This window comes from Fundulus heteroclitus, chromosome 7 (genome assembly GCF_011125445.2).
Source record: "Fundulus heteroclitus isolate FHET01 chromosome 7, MU-UCD_Fhet_4.1, whole genome shotgun sequence".
NCBI classification, from domain to species: domain Eukaryota; kingdom Metazoa; phylum Chordata; class Actinopteri; order Cyprinodontiformes; family Fundulidae; genus Fundulus; species Fundulus heteroclitus.
This window is the reverse complement of record NC_046367.1, coordinates 19,626,863-19,642,270: the sequence shown is the minus strand read 5'-3', so window position 1 is coordinate 19,642,270 and position 15,408 is coordinate 19,626,863. Positions and strand designations below refer to the sequence as shown.

Here is a 15,408-nt window from a genome sequence, read left to right as displayed (position 1 = left end):
AAGATCACGACGCAACGGCAAAAACGACATGTCTCAACAAAACTGAAGAGATAAGCAGAGAATCGATCAGAGAGGTGGCTGAGAGGCTCATTGGGAACTCTGGAGGAGCTACAGAGATCCAGAGCTTAAGTGGAATAATCTGTATGCCTAGGTTGGCTCTCCACAATGCTGTCCTCTATGGAGAGGACCTGTTGTTGAAAAAAAGCAATAAGCTTGTTTAAATGTTCTTTGATTACATGAGACTGGGGTATAACTTTCTTGGCTTGAAGGCAAATCACTATGTACAAAAGGAAAGCAAACTACAAACCCAGAGAAGATCATCCTTATGGTAAAACACTGTGGCAGCATCATGCTTTAGGGATGCTTTTTTTTTTTTGCAGTAACAGGGAAGAGGGATGGAGCTAAATATTGTCAAACACAGGAAGAAACCCTGTTAGAGGCTGCAAAAAGCCAAAACTTGGACAAAGGTTTACCTTCCAGCAAAGTTTTTCCCATCTTGAAATGGCCCAGTGAAACTCTACATCTACAGTGAATCCACTTGAAAATATGTGACAAAATTGAAAACTGATGTTCAGGGCTGCTTTCCAATCTGTCTGGTGTGGATGCATTTTCCAAAGAAGAATGACGTGCAAAGTTGGAAGAGACGTGTTCCCAAAGAGCCTGAAACAACTGTAGCAACAGGTGGAAGAATTATACAGTTTCCTTCCACTTCACAATCATGTACGGTTTTTTGATGATCTGTCCCATAAATCTGATTTGAATACACCAAAATTTGTATCTGTAAAGTGATGAGATCTAAATAAACTAATGTGTTGGCAATACACACGGAGCGACACACAAAAAACTAGATTACCCACAATAGCTCTCTCTTCCTTGACAACAGCCTATCTATTCCATTTTCAGATTGGAAAAATTTCTCACCAACTTTTCATAAATGTTCCTATTTACTTTATAACAGGAGAGCAGTCAGCTTACACGGAGTTAGTGCTTGTTAAAGAAATAAATCAATCAGGCTTTTCTGGCTGTTTTCTGTTCGGCCGTGGCCCTCAGTTGGTGCGGTAAGAGGTAGAAATTTTAATTTAAAAACAAACCTCTGGTGGGCCGGTTTTCATGGAGACACAAGAAAGGAAACAGTGTTTATTATCTGGATGCAGAGTTATGTTCTAATTAACATCTTTCTGGTGTGTGTGTGTGAGCGTGTCGTTAATTGTTGATTAGATTCAGAGCAAATAATTTGTTTTCCAGGTGAGGACGGGACTTTTGTTAGTTTTAGGAGGAAAAAAGAACACAAATTAAATAGATTCTTTCTACCTAAAAAGAACTAGGTAAAAAAATAATACAATTTTGAATTCAGAAGTACATTTACACCTCAAAGTTAAAAGTTGCAGAAAAAGGTTTCAGGGTTTAAAATATGTATTAATTCCAAGGCCTAAATGTGCCCTCAATTATTTTACCATTGCCCCTTGAGTAATTGATTTTGGGCAGAGAAAAGCAAAAGGTGGAGGGATGATCTGTGTTGTTGTGAAAAAAACTACAAAACAAATAAATGGAAAAATAACTGACGTCCTAATTCCCGTGAGTGTTGTAACCTTGCTTTATTGATTTGTTTTTTTTTTCTCTTTCACGAAAGGCATTTGCATAACAACATCACAGTTGCACCCTTGATAGTATAAGTCATGTAATAATTTGTCATTTTTTAAAAATGTTTTTTTTTTTCCCTCATTGACGCCGAGGTACGGCAAGCGGCGAACAGACAAAGACGGAAACATGCACAGAAGACAAGATAATGAGCTTCTCAGGTGACTACATGCAGTGATTACCAGGTTTCTGGTGTTAACCGTAAAAACCTACGCTCTCTCTTTGCACACACACACACACACACACACACGCACACTCTTGAGAGATCCTTGGTTATCACACCCTTCCAGATTGTTACGAACTACTTATGGAAAACACACACAGACACATCTCAAGATGTGGCCACTCTTGCCAATATGAGCCCAGTGTTAAGAACAGTTGTTGTCGTTTTGTGTGTCTGTGTGTGTGTGTGTGTGTGTGTGTGTGTGTGTGTTTGTGTTGTTGTTTTTTTTAGTATCTCTAAATTCCTAGCGTTGCTAAGGTGCTTTGGGAGGGGATTAACAGACGCTGGCGCCGATGAGCAAGCCTTGCAGATTTCCAACCAGCAGAAAAAGAGACAAAGAAAGACGGGGTAAAGACGGAGGAAGAGCAGCGGCGGGCTAGACAAGAGGGAGAAGGCAGTAACAGCTTGTGTAAACACGATGACTTAAGAGACGTAAGGAGGGGTAAGGCGACAGAACAGGTATACTAAACACCTGGCCTGAACTTTCCTGCAGGCCTGTGGGAAATTGTTCTTTTTATTGTCTTCCCTCCATCTCCTCCCTGTCTTCCTCTCCATTACGTCCCATCTCTTCATCCCCCCCGCCCCTTTTTTTTCCCCCCAAGGGTAACAGTTTCAGATCAAGATGCTTTTGTGTCGCTGTTTCTTCAAACTTCAAACACCGTCAGCATTTAGGTCACGCTGATGTGCCCGGAGCATCGGTGACTGCGCTGTCTCAGGTGAACATCTCTCCCAGCGTGTCCTTTATGCTCCTTCCCTCTGTACCGATATGAAAAGTCTGCACGACCCTGGTAAAATCCTAGAGTTTTATGCATTATTATTCGACTGAACAAGAAGCTAATCTTTTGTAGGGAAAGATGCAAAGATGAACCTGGAATAACCTGGTTGCATAAATGCGCACGGCTTTAAAGGACTGCTTTGCTGAAGCAACATCTTGATTCAGTTCCAGCATTCTGTGTTTTTGACATCTGTCAAAGTGAATTTGGCTAACCTTAAACAAAGTTTAGCTTTCCTAGTAAGATTTTCTTGACAGCTGCTCTTTGCATCTTTTAGCTAAAGCCATAGCTGGACATAGCTGGAAAATTGCAAATGATCAAAAATGACCCTATTGTGTAAAGGTATCATTGAGTTTCCACAGCATTACATACCTACCAATGGCAGAGTGCAACTAATATTACATTAACATTACTAAAACGTGTCTCTTCTCCAAAACGTATAAAAAAAGACAAGATGAAAACTGTTCAGTGAGGCTGCCGAGAGTCTGACAGTACAACTATAAATCTGAACGGGTGAGAAAACAGTGCAACGTCAAGCGAACGTCATATGCACGGTAGAACACGGTGATGGCAGCATCAGAATCTGGGGTTCCTTTTCTTCCGACAGGAATTTAGGTTTTTGTAAAGGTGGATGAAAAAGTTCTGAATATCAGTGAGTTTTGATCCAAATCCTTTAGCTATCTAATAGAAAACTGAAGATGAAGCTTTTTTTTCCCAGCATTACAGTGAGTCCAAGCTTGCAGACAAATCATACAAACAATGATTTCACCAGAAGATTTTAGAATGGTGAAGCCAGAAAGCAGAACGAAAAATGACCGATCTGTGGGGTGTACTGAAGAGGGCTTTGGACAAGAGAGGGTGACACAATCTAATAGATCTGGGGAACTTTTGCAGGACACAGTCTGTATAAAATGCCAAGATGTGGGAGGCCATCAGACTCCAGAAGAACGCTGACGTTGAATCATAAAGCGCTTTAACAAAGCAGTGGTTCAAGGGTCTGAACTCTTATGCAGCTAAGTTGTTGTACCAGCGTTTTATTTTTTTCTTCCCTTCCTGCAGTTTTCTTCGACTTTTAGTTAAATTGTATTGGATGCGTGTCGCATCAGCACAACTTAAAAAAAAAAAAAACAAGCATCTTAACAAGGACAACATCAACGGCATTTATTTTGTTGTAATTGTAAATAAGAAAAGGGATGTTTCCATGAGCCAGAGAAGGTGCAGCTATAAAGGCGGGTGGTCTACATGCTTGTGTTGTTTTTCTTTAATCCTCTCCCCAGGCTCGGCTTCTCAGGTAAAGTGTAACTAGATGCGGCCTGTTTGTGGAGTACAAGGCACTTGACCAAGGGCCAGCTCTGCTCCTCCTTCGTCTCCCATCCCCTCCCTCACCTATCCTTCCCGAAACAGGGTCAGATTACCCCCCCCCCCCCTCCCACCCTCCAGCCACCCCCACCTCTACTCCTTCCCGATCCATCACTGACAGGTAATGTATTTTGCAGTCACATCACCGTCGGAGGAAGTCAAAAAGCATGCGTCTGTATAGTTGTACGCCGTCCAGACAGGTGTTTGAGACCTTGTCTGGGCCTCGGCAGCTGGGCTCCTGTAACCGTGCCCGTCTCTGCGAGGGGTTGGCTAGAGTGACTGACTTGGCCGAGGTGCGGAGGCGGCTGTCTTTCAACCACTGATCCCTGAGAACTACTCATCTGATCAGCCTGGATCTGCGCTTCGCGGCTGCCGGGGTCACACAACCCAACCCCGGGGTCAAGCAGCTAATTACAGATCCCTGAGTCCTCCGTCTCTGTCACCGCTGGGAAAATGGCGAAGGTGGGGAGAGAAGAGGCCTGAGAGGAGCGAGGATAAAAGGAGAACATATCGACTTAGACATCAAAAGGTCAACACTGAGGGTAAACCAAGCTGTACGTTTCTTCCTCTTGTGTAGTAAAAATAAAAGCTGAGGTTCTGTGACATTCTGCGCCCTTTGAAAGCAGAATCTAGAAACTGGATTTGTGTTTGTTAGTTTTTTTCCCTTTCTTTGTCTTCAGTTTTAAACACTTACTGAAGTAGCCCAAAATGTGTTGCCTTGCAAAAGTATTCACACCTCTTGCTCACAATCTGTAACATTAAAAACCACAAACTGGAATTATTTTATAAGGACTTTAAGTGATAGAACGACACAAAGCAGTCCGTAATTAGTGGAGAGGTTCTTTGAACAGTGGGGTTCTTCTTGCCAATGCTCCATAAAATACTAGTTTTGCTTTGCCCACAAGTAATCGTTGTCCCTTTGACAGATTCTTCCAAATGCTGCAGATCTCTGCAGCTCCTCCAAAGTTACCGTCAGACTCCTGGCTGCTCTTGTTTTCTGACCTGATAGTTTAGATGGATGGTCATGTCTTGGTAGGTTTCCAGTTGGGCTCTACTCTTTTAATTCTCACTTGATGGACTGAACAATGATGTGTGAGATGTTAGACGCTTCGGGTATTGTTGTACGACCTAAGCCTGCAATAAGCTTCTCCACAACTTTCTCCCAGATCTGTCTGCTGTGTTCCTCGGTCTTCATGAATCTGTTCGCTCTCGATTGTTCTCTAATAAACCTCTGAGGCTTTACCAGAACAACCGGGCTTAAATGTAGATTGACTGCCAAGCAGTTGGACTCTGTTTAATTATTTGGTTGCTTCTGAGGACAGCTGGTCGCACTGAATTTCATTATTTGGAGAATCAGCATGAAAGTGGCTGAAAATTGCACCCTGCACTTTCAAGGTTTTTATTTGTAAATTAAAAGAAATACAAATCGAAAACCGTGTAGCGTTTTCCTTCCACTTCTGGGTCTACTTTATGTACGTCTGCTTCATCAAATCACAGAAAAAGTTTGTAAATTGACAAAATTTAAAAATAAGTAAATAAATAAAAAATCCTGGGGTATGAATACTTCTGCAAGGCTTCTGTATGACTGCATCAAAGCTTTAAAGCTATTTTTTTCTCTCTCCCTCTTTCTATCATGAAGGGTTTCTTTCAGTCTTCCTGTACCCACTGACTGAGCTGTGGGTTTAAAGGATGCTGCATGCCGGCAACAAAGTGAGCACACATGCACACACACACACGTATGTATAAAAGAAATAAATAAAAATAAGCACCTACCAGACCAGTATTATATTATATTAGTCTGCAGGTTCATTAATCACAAATGCGAGGGCTTCTCGGGCGACGTAGGAAATTAATCAAAGAAGGGGACATTAATCACATGCATGAACAGCAGTAGTTACACCTGTGACAAAGCCATCTGATTTAAACGTGTTGCTCCAGCCTGTGTTAATGATGCCACCCAGGGCCAGGCAATGCAACCTCTCCGCCATCACTGAAACAATAATGCGCTAACTATGAAGCAATTTTCTTAGGTATATGCTGATGCACATTGCTCATGGGTCAGTGGGTGTTGCAGCAATTACCAGGTGCAGCTTTTTTTTTCTCACAGCTTGACCACTGCGTTTTTCACTAACTGTTGAAATTAGCCATACTTAATATTTTCCAACCGTTTTGCTCCGACCCAAAGATTAATCATTTGGAGAGAAAAAAAAAAAAGTAAAAAGTATGACAAAGTAAAATAAAATAACACAACATGTAAGAGAGACTTGGCTGCAAAGTAACAACAACAAAAAAAACACACACAATACATTTACATGTGTGCAAAAAATAACAATCCTTACTGGGAGAAAAAAAGGAGAAAGCATCACCTGCAAGTGTGGTTACACTGCCCTCTTTTGAATGCACAGCAGTGTTTCTCGATAAGCCACTGCAGAGGTGGAAAATACGGGAAAATTACCCTGTTTCAAATGTCTAAATTAGAACGCATGGATGAACTAAATTAGCATTCTTAGTATGTACTGTAAAAATGGAGCATGATGCAACATTAATTCATTGAAATTCAAATTGTCTGGAACTAATTCCATTAAAGGTTCTCACCTCCGGGGATTTGTCATATTTATCTGCTGCAGAATCAGGTTTTTGTTTCAGTCAGAGGAAGACAAAGTAAGAATAAAGAGGCAGAAATGTGTTGAGCTTTTCCATTTCTCTCTCTCTGACATAAAGAAACAAGGCTATTACAAATGTATTACATGTATATTATACAAAAACAGTTTAATGTTTCCAGAATATAAATCACCTGTCACTCACCTAAGCACATGGAAAAGCTGCTACACTTTAGGGCGTCACATATTTGGTTCCATAAGTGCAATTAACAGCAAGACTTTGTGTTTAGACCCCCTCTCTAATTAAATCCAGTTGTTCACCTTGTTTTCAGTAATCTCCTTTTTAAGCATGCATCTTATTTAACAACACTGATCTTGAGTGTTACAGTAATGTTTTATAGTCGGGGTGGTTTTAAGGGAAACTGTTACCCTCCTCCCCTCTGTCTTGTCTCATTTGTTTAAGTTACAATTGTTTTAAAAATCCTAAATATTATTCAGACTATAAATATTGTCTTGTAATCAACTACTGACTTACAAAGCTCAACACACAACTGCTTTACTTGAATCACATTTTCTCTTCTTTTTCCCATTTTTAAAGAGTAACATTATAGTTATTTGGTTTTATTTATTCATTTGTACCACACAGGGAAAAAATGTCATGGATTATTAGGGACAACTTTAAAAGCAATCTTGAAAAGTGAATTGTATTAAAACAGCTTCAATAACATTAGTTTTGAAGAAATTGTTTGAGGTGCCACAATTTGTGTCACAAATCATTTTATAACAGCAACACCTAAAATTCATGAGATTTTCATTTAGGATTTATTTCCCCAACTAAATAAATGTAGCAACTCAAATCAAGAGCCGGATTTTTTTTCTAAATTGTTCAGTGTGAGATTAATCTACTCCAATAAAAGATGAATTATTTAAAAGAAAGGCCTTGTATATCACAACACCAAATTACTGTCAAACATCCAGCTGTCATATTTATACACATTGTTAGTGATCCCCTCGGGAACTACTCAATCAATCACTAAACGTGATAAACAGTTCATTTAAATTAAATGTTGCAAATTGCATTGAGATGTTTGTTGCAGGGGCACATCCAGAACGCTTTCATAGGGCTAACGTGATGGGGGCCACTTGGAGTGGTACAAAACCAAAATCCAAAGCGGAATTACAAAAAGGGCTGTTTATGTACAATAATTTTAACTTTTTTATTCTATTTATTATACACAGAAAAGTTTTTTGTTGTTGTTGATCAGTTTTATACTAAAATAAATAGATTTGAAAAAAGCTGAGTTAAGTTAGAGGCTGACTTGCAGAGCTGGAAATGAGATGAAATATGCTTAAATGTGGCACACTATCAAGATCACCAAAAATCATTTAAACAAAAAGAAATGAATAGCTATATCCCTATATAAAGTACTTCTTCATCTTTATTTCATAATATTTTATATAAACCTATCACATATATAAGACTTTGTGGCCAAAGTTTTAGGGAGGTTAATATATTGTTGGTCACCCGCAAATTTAAAAGGACAGAAACTGGAAAGTTTTCAATAGCAAAATAATTCAAAAATCATTGTAGGATCTGTGTATGACCACATGCTTTCTGAATTAATCCTGTAAATCCAGACCTCCATGGTGATGAATACAACTTTCAGTTTTCACTGGCAAATAAAAGCATTTTGAAAAGGTACAGCTGGAAAATCGGAAAAAAATATATACACATTTAATCAATAACTACATTAGAATATAAGAGTCTATCTTTGAAAATTCACCTGTGTTGTTTTTTTGCAGGAGCGACAGTGCAGTTTGGGAAAAGCTATTGGATGAGAGGTGATAATAACCTGCTGATGAAACCAGAAAAGAAAATATTTTCCAAGACGATCATGTCTGCATTACAGAAAAACAGTGTGTATGTGTGTGTGTGTGTGGGGGGGGGGGGTAAAAGTTTGGAGCACTGGTCCAACAGTACCGCTCTTTGACCCCCGTGGCTTTTACTGGTGGCTGCGAAAAAAACTCAGATCATGCCGTGGCGGGGAAACCAAAGACCCAGCCTGATTAGCAGGCGGGCACACGAAAGATGATGAGAAGAGGGAGGAAAGAGAGAGACAGACAGAAAGAAAGAGAGAGAGAGAAATAAAAGCGCACCAAAGATTGAAAATCAAAACAATTACTGCTTCATGAACGTTGACCCCTTGTTAATTATTTATTGGATAACTACAGGAGACCTGGAACAGGATGCTCTGCTAACTTCCCAGTTAGCCCCCTGTCCCTGCCGACAGTTTTGTACCTCAGAAGTTACCTTTACTTCATTTCTCTTTGCCATGTCTCTCTTTTTGTCTCACTTGACACGTACTTCTAGCGTGTTTAGGTATTCCTGTAATCCATGCCATGCCTTCCCAGGATCGAGAAAGCCTATCTCAGGGTGGAGACGAGGGCTGTGGGGAGCAGTAGTAAGTCAAGCCTGTGGCGGAGGGAGGGTGGAGGACCAGAGAGACAGGGGTGTGGGGGGTTGGGGGGGCGCGGCGGCGGGCAGGTAAAGGGGATCGTGTTCTGGCTCCTGGGGACAGGAGACTTGGCGTGGTACCGCACTGCCCACCCAACATCAACACTCTCAGGTTGCCTGGCTCAGATGGGACAGATAATCACCCTCTCTCCACAGGGACCATCTGGAAACAAGGAAGGGAGTGAGAACCATATTTTATTTCCAAATAACATAAATTCACTCATCTTTTGGTGGGAGATTGAAACAACAACCGTTTTTTTTGTCCCCTCTGTTCGACAGCTGACATCTGAGTCGCACAAAACATCAACACATGAGCGCAACATGTAACACCTGGCTCGGAGAGGGCGTCCAACACATGTTTCACGCTCACAACAGCGCTTCCTCCCTCATCTCCGAGAGCCCCCCCTGTTTGATTGACGCCGCTATCCCCGTAGAGATCAGAGGACAGCCACCGCGATTACCATCTCACCGTGGTAACCGAGAAACCGCTAATCCCATAATAATCCCTCGCAGTCAGTCGGCGCAGGAGCGTCCGACCTCCTGCAAGGAAAGCACATGCGGACAAACACATGTGCTAAAAACACACATGAACACTTTCACACCCAAGAGTGAGCAAGCCCGAGAGACCAACAGCTCACATGCTGTGTGTGTTTTTCCTCACACCTTCAGGACAAATCTGTGGACATTACAGAATGTCTGAGACACTAGTCCACAAAACAAAAGAACAGCCCACCTTAGAAGAAGACGCACACCTGCTCCCTCTTACGGTTAGCAGCAGTGTCGACTGGTCAGAAAGTCTGAAAAACATGTGACCTCAACTACAGACGTTAATACAATAATCAATAAAGCTCTTTAATGATAACTTAGATGGTTAAAACAAAAGGCAGAGAAGGAAACATGTAAAGGCTAAATATAGTGCCTTATAAAACTATATACACACCCCCTGTGCCCCTAGAATGATGAATTTTTTAACTTTAACTCAATCTTAGCACAAATCCAGCTTTTCTGTGAAGGCCTCAGGGGTTTGTTGGGGAACGTCACTGAATAAATAGCATCATAAAGACCAAGGAGCACCGAAGAGAGGTCAGAGATAGAGAGGGGGAGAAGTGTAGAGCAAGGTTGGCAAAAAGCAAAATAACGTTGGCCTTTGTTAGCTGAACAAAATTCAAACCCATTCGATTCATAAATACTTAATTAATAAAATCTGCATATTGCGCATATGATTTAAAAGAACGCTTGTTGCCTTGATTATGTTCAAAAATACGTAAAAGTGGAAGAGGATGGCTAATAGGTTTAGTATTTTATGCAAAAGAGCTGTGTTAATTCCCAAAGTCCCAAATGCAATGGATGGATGGATGGATGGATGGATGGATGGATGGATGGATGGATGGATGGATGGATGGATGGATGGATGGATGGATGGATGGATGGATGGATGGATGGATGGATGGATGGATGGATGGATGGATGGATGGATGGATGAATGGATGGATGGAGACATTTGCTAGCATTTGACTTTCTTTGTTGCAAGGTAGAAAAACCATAAACTGCTGATCTTAAAGTTTTAGAGGTTTAAAGCAGCAGTAGGGAGTTCTGAGAAAACAGCGGACTTAGCCTGAAAACTTTAACAAGCACACCTTGCAGGTCCCTCCCCCTTCCTCTCTGCTGTGCTGCAGCCCTCTCTCCACAGCTCCTCCCCCACAGCTTAGCCTGCTCCGATGTTTACCCTCGTTTTATTTCGTGCTCAGTCTAAATCTTTCTTTTGAGTTTGCTTTGTTAGCGTAATTGTATTAATTGATATTGCTAAGACACTGCTCCTGGCTCTGATTGGATGGTTTTGACCGGGAGTGGTGTAGTTCTGCAAATGTCAGTAGGACCACTGGGAGGAGCCAAAGGAGCTTTTTTTCAGCAATTATGTGTTACATATTTTACTGTCAGGAGATAGTGAAAGGTATGACAAAAATATGTAAAAAAAAAAAAAAAAAAAGTTACCTACTGCAGCTTTAATTATGCAACCACCGCATTTTTCCGCTGGGCACCTTAATATGTCATAGCACGTAGTTTTTTGTTGTTATTGTTTTATTTCATTCATACAGTCTTTTGTTTTTTTCAGTGCTTTTCCGAATGTAACAAATTTGATTCTGTACCTCTTCAGTCCTGTGTTTTTCCTAAATAATTACACTAAGTCACACTTTTTTCCATAGTTTGGCCGAACATGCGACTTATAGTCAGATGCGAGTTACATACGAATTTTAAATGGTAAATCATATTGACCAACATGAACCAAGTAGTAAACACCACCGTCTACAGCCACAAGAGGGCGCTCTAGGCTTATAAAAACTAGATGCTGCTCCCGTACCAATTACACTGGTACGGGAGCAGCATCTTACGTAGCCTTCACACAGCGGAGCGTTGCATGGTGCAGCTCAAAGGGCCCAGACCGAGACAGAACCCTGTTATTGGGCTGTCCATCAAGCTGTTAACAACTTACAGGTCTGTTGTTCAGCCGTTCGTGATCTTTACATTTACGTATATATATATATATATATATATATATATATATATATATATATATATATATATATATATATATATATGTATGTATGTATAATGAAATCTTCATAAATTGCAAGTTTTAATAAATTGTTTTATTGCCAATATTTCTTGCTTCTTCAAACATTAATAACTAAACCAATTTAAGGAACAATACACAAGAAGAGTCATTAGGCTCTTTGGCATTCGTAAAAAGTTCACATGGTAAACTCTGCTGCTGAAATCAAAAATGTGTTTTCCTTACATCTGTGACACAGTTTAAAATAAAAAAAGAAGACATGGGTTCTTCACCACCTTTCAATATTAAGATTACTCAAAGCAAACACTTTAGCTTTTACCATGTGATTATTCATTAAAGGAAGATAATTTCAAATTGGAAACTTTGGCAACAAAAACAGTTATGAAAACCCAGAAAACCCTGTATACAAGACAATAAACACTCTTTAAACTGGAATTTAAAGGATGTTTTCATTTTACCATAATTTTCCATAATTTAATGCAATTCTGCATAATGTGGGCATTTATTAGACTAAAAACATTCTCTACTAAAATGCACTGAGACCTTTGCATATTCATATTTGATAAATATTTATAATATTCAGACAATATGCATTTATTAGAAATTAAAATAATCAAGGAAATGGGATTTTAATCTGTTTGAAAACTTGTGATCCTAGTTTGGAGGTGTTCTGCCATTTGCCTCTGACAGCTCTGTGGATGCAATTCTACATGTGTGAGTAAAAACAGGTCATTTAGGTTCACGTAGAACGTAAAGTTCAGTCTTTTTCACACCTTTCTCACGCTATCCTTGTCTCCTGACGGTGTCCTTTTTTTTTGTCTTCAACCTGTTTGTCCTTCTCTACATTCAAATTATAAAACCGTGATGTGGGAGTCAGATCAAGCTTGTCACTGTGGAGTAACCACAGCTTTCCTGAAGACGTGGAGTGACGGCTGGTACACGTAGAGTACATGCAGCCCCGACTGCAGGGAGATGTGCTCTGCGGGGGGCCTGGGAGTCAATAGATGTCACTGTTTAACAAGCTGTTACAGCTCTGCCATATAGACAAGAAAAAAATGAAGACAGGACAAAGGGAGACTGCAGTTTTTTTTTGCTTGTGCATGTGTATGTGGATATGGTAATAACACATACAGACTTGTGTGCCCCTTCAATTTGATAACATGGTTAGCAAGCTGAAAGGGGCATACACCCTCATGTACACTTGGTGGGGGGTCCAAAATGGGTCATTATTTTGCTTCCTTAGAAGAAATTGGTTGCTCTGCTTTAAATTTCCCTTTTCTGTTGGAAAACTGTGCCCGGGTGACTCGTTGTACATCCAGTTACACAAAACATCCTGCAATTAGATTCGACAATTTTGATTTCTTTAAAATGCTTGAGCCTTTGATATTCCTTTTTCACCTGACAGACATGGAGGAATGAGAGGGTTGGGGGGGTTTTTTTGGGGGGGTTTTATGGTTCCCCTAGCTATGAAGAGCCGGGGTGGCATGTGCTGCAGGGGTAGATTGGGTGGTTGTCATATATCGGTTCAATTTAACTTTGAAGAGCTAGAAGGACAAGGCATGGTGAATTATTTGCAAAGTTGATGTTCTTGCCAACCTTTTTAAAATGATGTTCATTCTGATCGTCTAATGACAAATCAACGTTTTGGTCAAAATCGACTGGTTGATGTCTATGTTGACTTGTTGGCTTTGTTAGCTTCAGAGCGATAATGGAAGAGAGAGTCTCAAAGTTGAGCCATGATGTCAATATCATCAGTCATTTCAAATATGCTTTATTCTTACAGCGTATACGTGTAAAGCAAAAGCTAATTAGCTGCACTGGAAGCTGGAGATCATCACGATTCACATGACTTTCATTCTCACCACTCGTTCATGTCAGCGACTTCTTTGTGTCGTTTGCATGTTGCGTTGCAGTCAATCACTGTAAGAAATACCAATTTACAAATCCAAATTTATTATTTAACTTGTTTAATAATAGAATATTAGGCACATTGTCTTTTACTTTAATAAGACATCCAGCCTAAAACGTGTCATACTGATAAAGTTATGTATGCATTTTAACCCGCTAGAATTAAAACAAATATGTCGACAAATTGCATGCAGTATTACATTTCAATCTCCTTAATGAATGCTTCAAAGAGATTGCAAGTTTGATGTACTTAAAGTGGCAAGAGTGCAGCAGTTTTACTGGACAGATGGCCTCCCGTGTTTTGCTGGATATGAACTTGTTTCTAATGTTGTGTGCTTTATACTTCAAAAAGAATAGGATGGTGTAGTTTAGACTTTTTCTTTAGCTTATGTTGGATGAAGCAAGTCTATATTAGATAACGGCTATTTCAGTCGTTACAATAATTGAAAGAGTGCTGCTGAGGCTAGATATTGGATTGTATATGCTCTAAAAATATTCATTCTTTAATTCTTTATCAATGCATTTAATCACGTTTCATAGGATCAGAACCGGCCCAAGGCACAACAAAATAAAGGTGCTGCTCAGGACCCTCAGGTCAGCAAGGGGCCTACGAGAGCACTTGACTTCTCACCAAGAATGTCGATCTTAAACCTTAAAATTTGTAGTATGTTTATCAAGGTTGAACCAATCTTTGTATCAAAGTAAACGTATCTTTATGTGTCTGCTTTCTGAGATATTCGATGCAAACGTTGATCATCAAATGAAAAGAATAGAAATTTTACAATGATGTATTAGCAAATGTATCTAGAATCTAAAGATGCTTTGCCTTGTGTCTGCAATCGCTTCCCTGAACGACATTTCTCCTGACTTAGTTACGATATTTCCAACACGCAATCAAACATGTCCATCAACTTTCCAGGTATTTGAGGACCTCTATTTAATAAAGCGCTTGGCTGGCTGCCTGAGACGACACCTGATTTGGGGATGTGTGGAGTCAACGCATGTAGAATGCTGCGTTTAATTTGGACAACATCTATGTAAAAAAAAAAAATCTTTTTTTTTTTCAATTTAAAAAGTAAAAAAAAAAAAATATATATATATATATTACTTTTTAAATTGATTTCTGTCATTTGTTAGACTTTTGTGAATGAATCTCATTTGCAGCGGGATGCTGAATATTTTTAGGAGGTGCAACTGCAGGTGACCCACGCTCAAACTGCTTATAGAGGTCATTTGTTGTCCCTCGCTCTTTGACTATTTCAATCACCAGAAACATCTGAAACATCTTTCAGCTATTTAAACTAACATTGCAAGTGTACCTAAAAGCTGAGCTGTGCTTCGTCAAACGGCCTTCACCCTGTAATGTAAGACTTTATTTTTATTTTATTTTTTAAACGCTAGCATTGTATGTTTTTACTGAACGGAGGCGCGTATCTTTAAGGCGAGCTTGCCAAATAATTGAGGGAGCCTGAGATGCCCACCATATTTTCTCTCTCTTACCATGGCCCAGGTACTCGCACATACATCCTGTCGAAACACTTTGGGGAAAGAGTCCTGCGGCTCACTAACGCCACAGGCCACCACATTTTTATGACTGGCCTCTGCGGTGCAGCCGCGGAGCACATCCATCTTTTCAGCATTAGCGTGATAGATGTATTTTTCGCGCCGCCATTAGGGCTGAAGCAGTATGCTGTGCAAGGCTTGGGTATGCTAATGTGCCCTCTCACACCTGCAGTTTCCAATTACCCCCGAGGAACAGAGCCAAGACTCGCTTTGCAGCCACCAGCAATAATATGAGTAATGGCAAAATTGCACAAGTC

The 15,408-nt window shown here is 40.1% G+C and overlaps 1 long non-coding RNA gene across 2 annotated transcripts; it reads left to right on the top strand.

The window, feature by feature from the left end:
* The first annotated feature begins 4,072 nt into the window (after positions 1-4,072).
* LOC118563609 lies at positions 4,073-8,548 on the top strand. 2 transcript variants are annotated; one of them, XR_004931300.1, is made up of 3 exons: positions 4,073-4,535; positions 5,633-5,703; positions 8,397-8,548. It is a non-coding gene; the product is annotated as an uncharacterized LOC118563609 (long non-coding RNA). The 2 variants fall into 2 exon arrangements; XR_004931299.1 differs by having other exon boundaries at positions 4,073-4,547.
* The last annotated feature ends 6,860 nt before the right edge of the window (positions 8,549-15,408 follow it).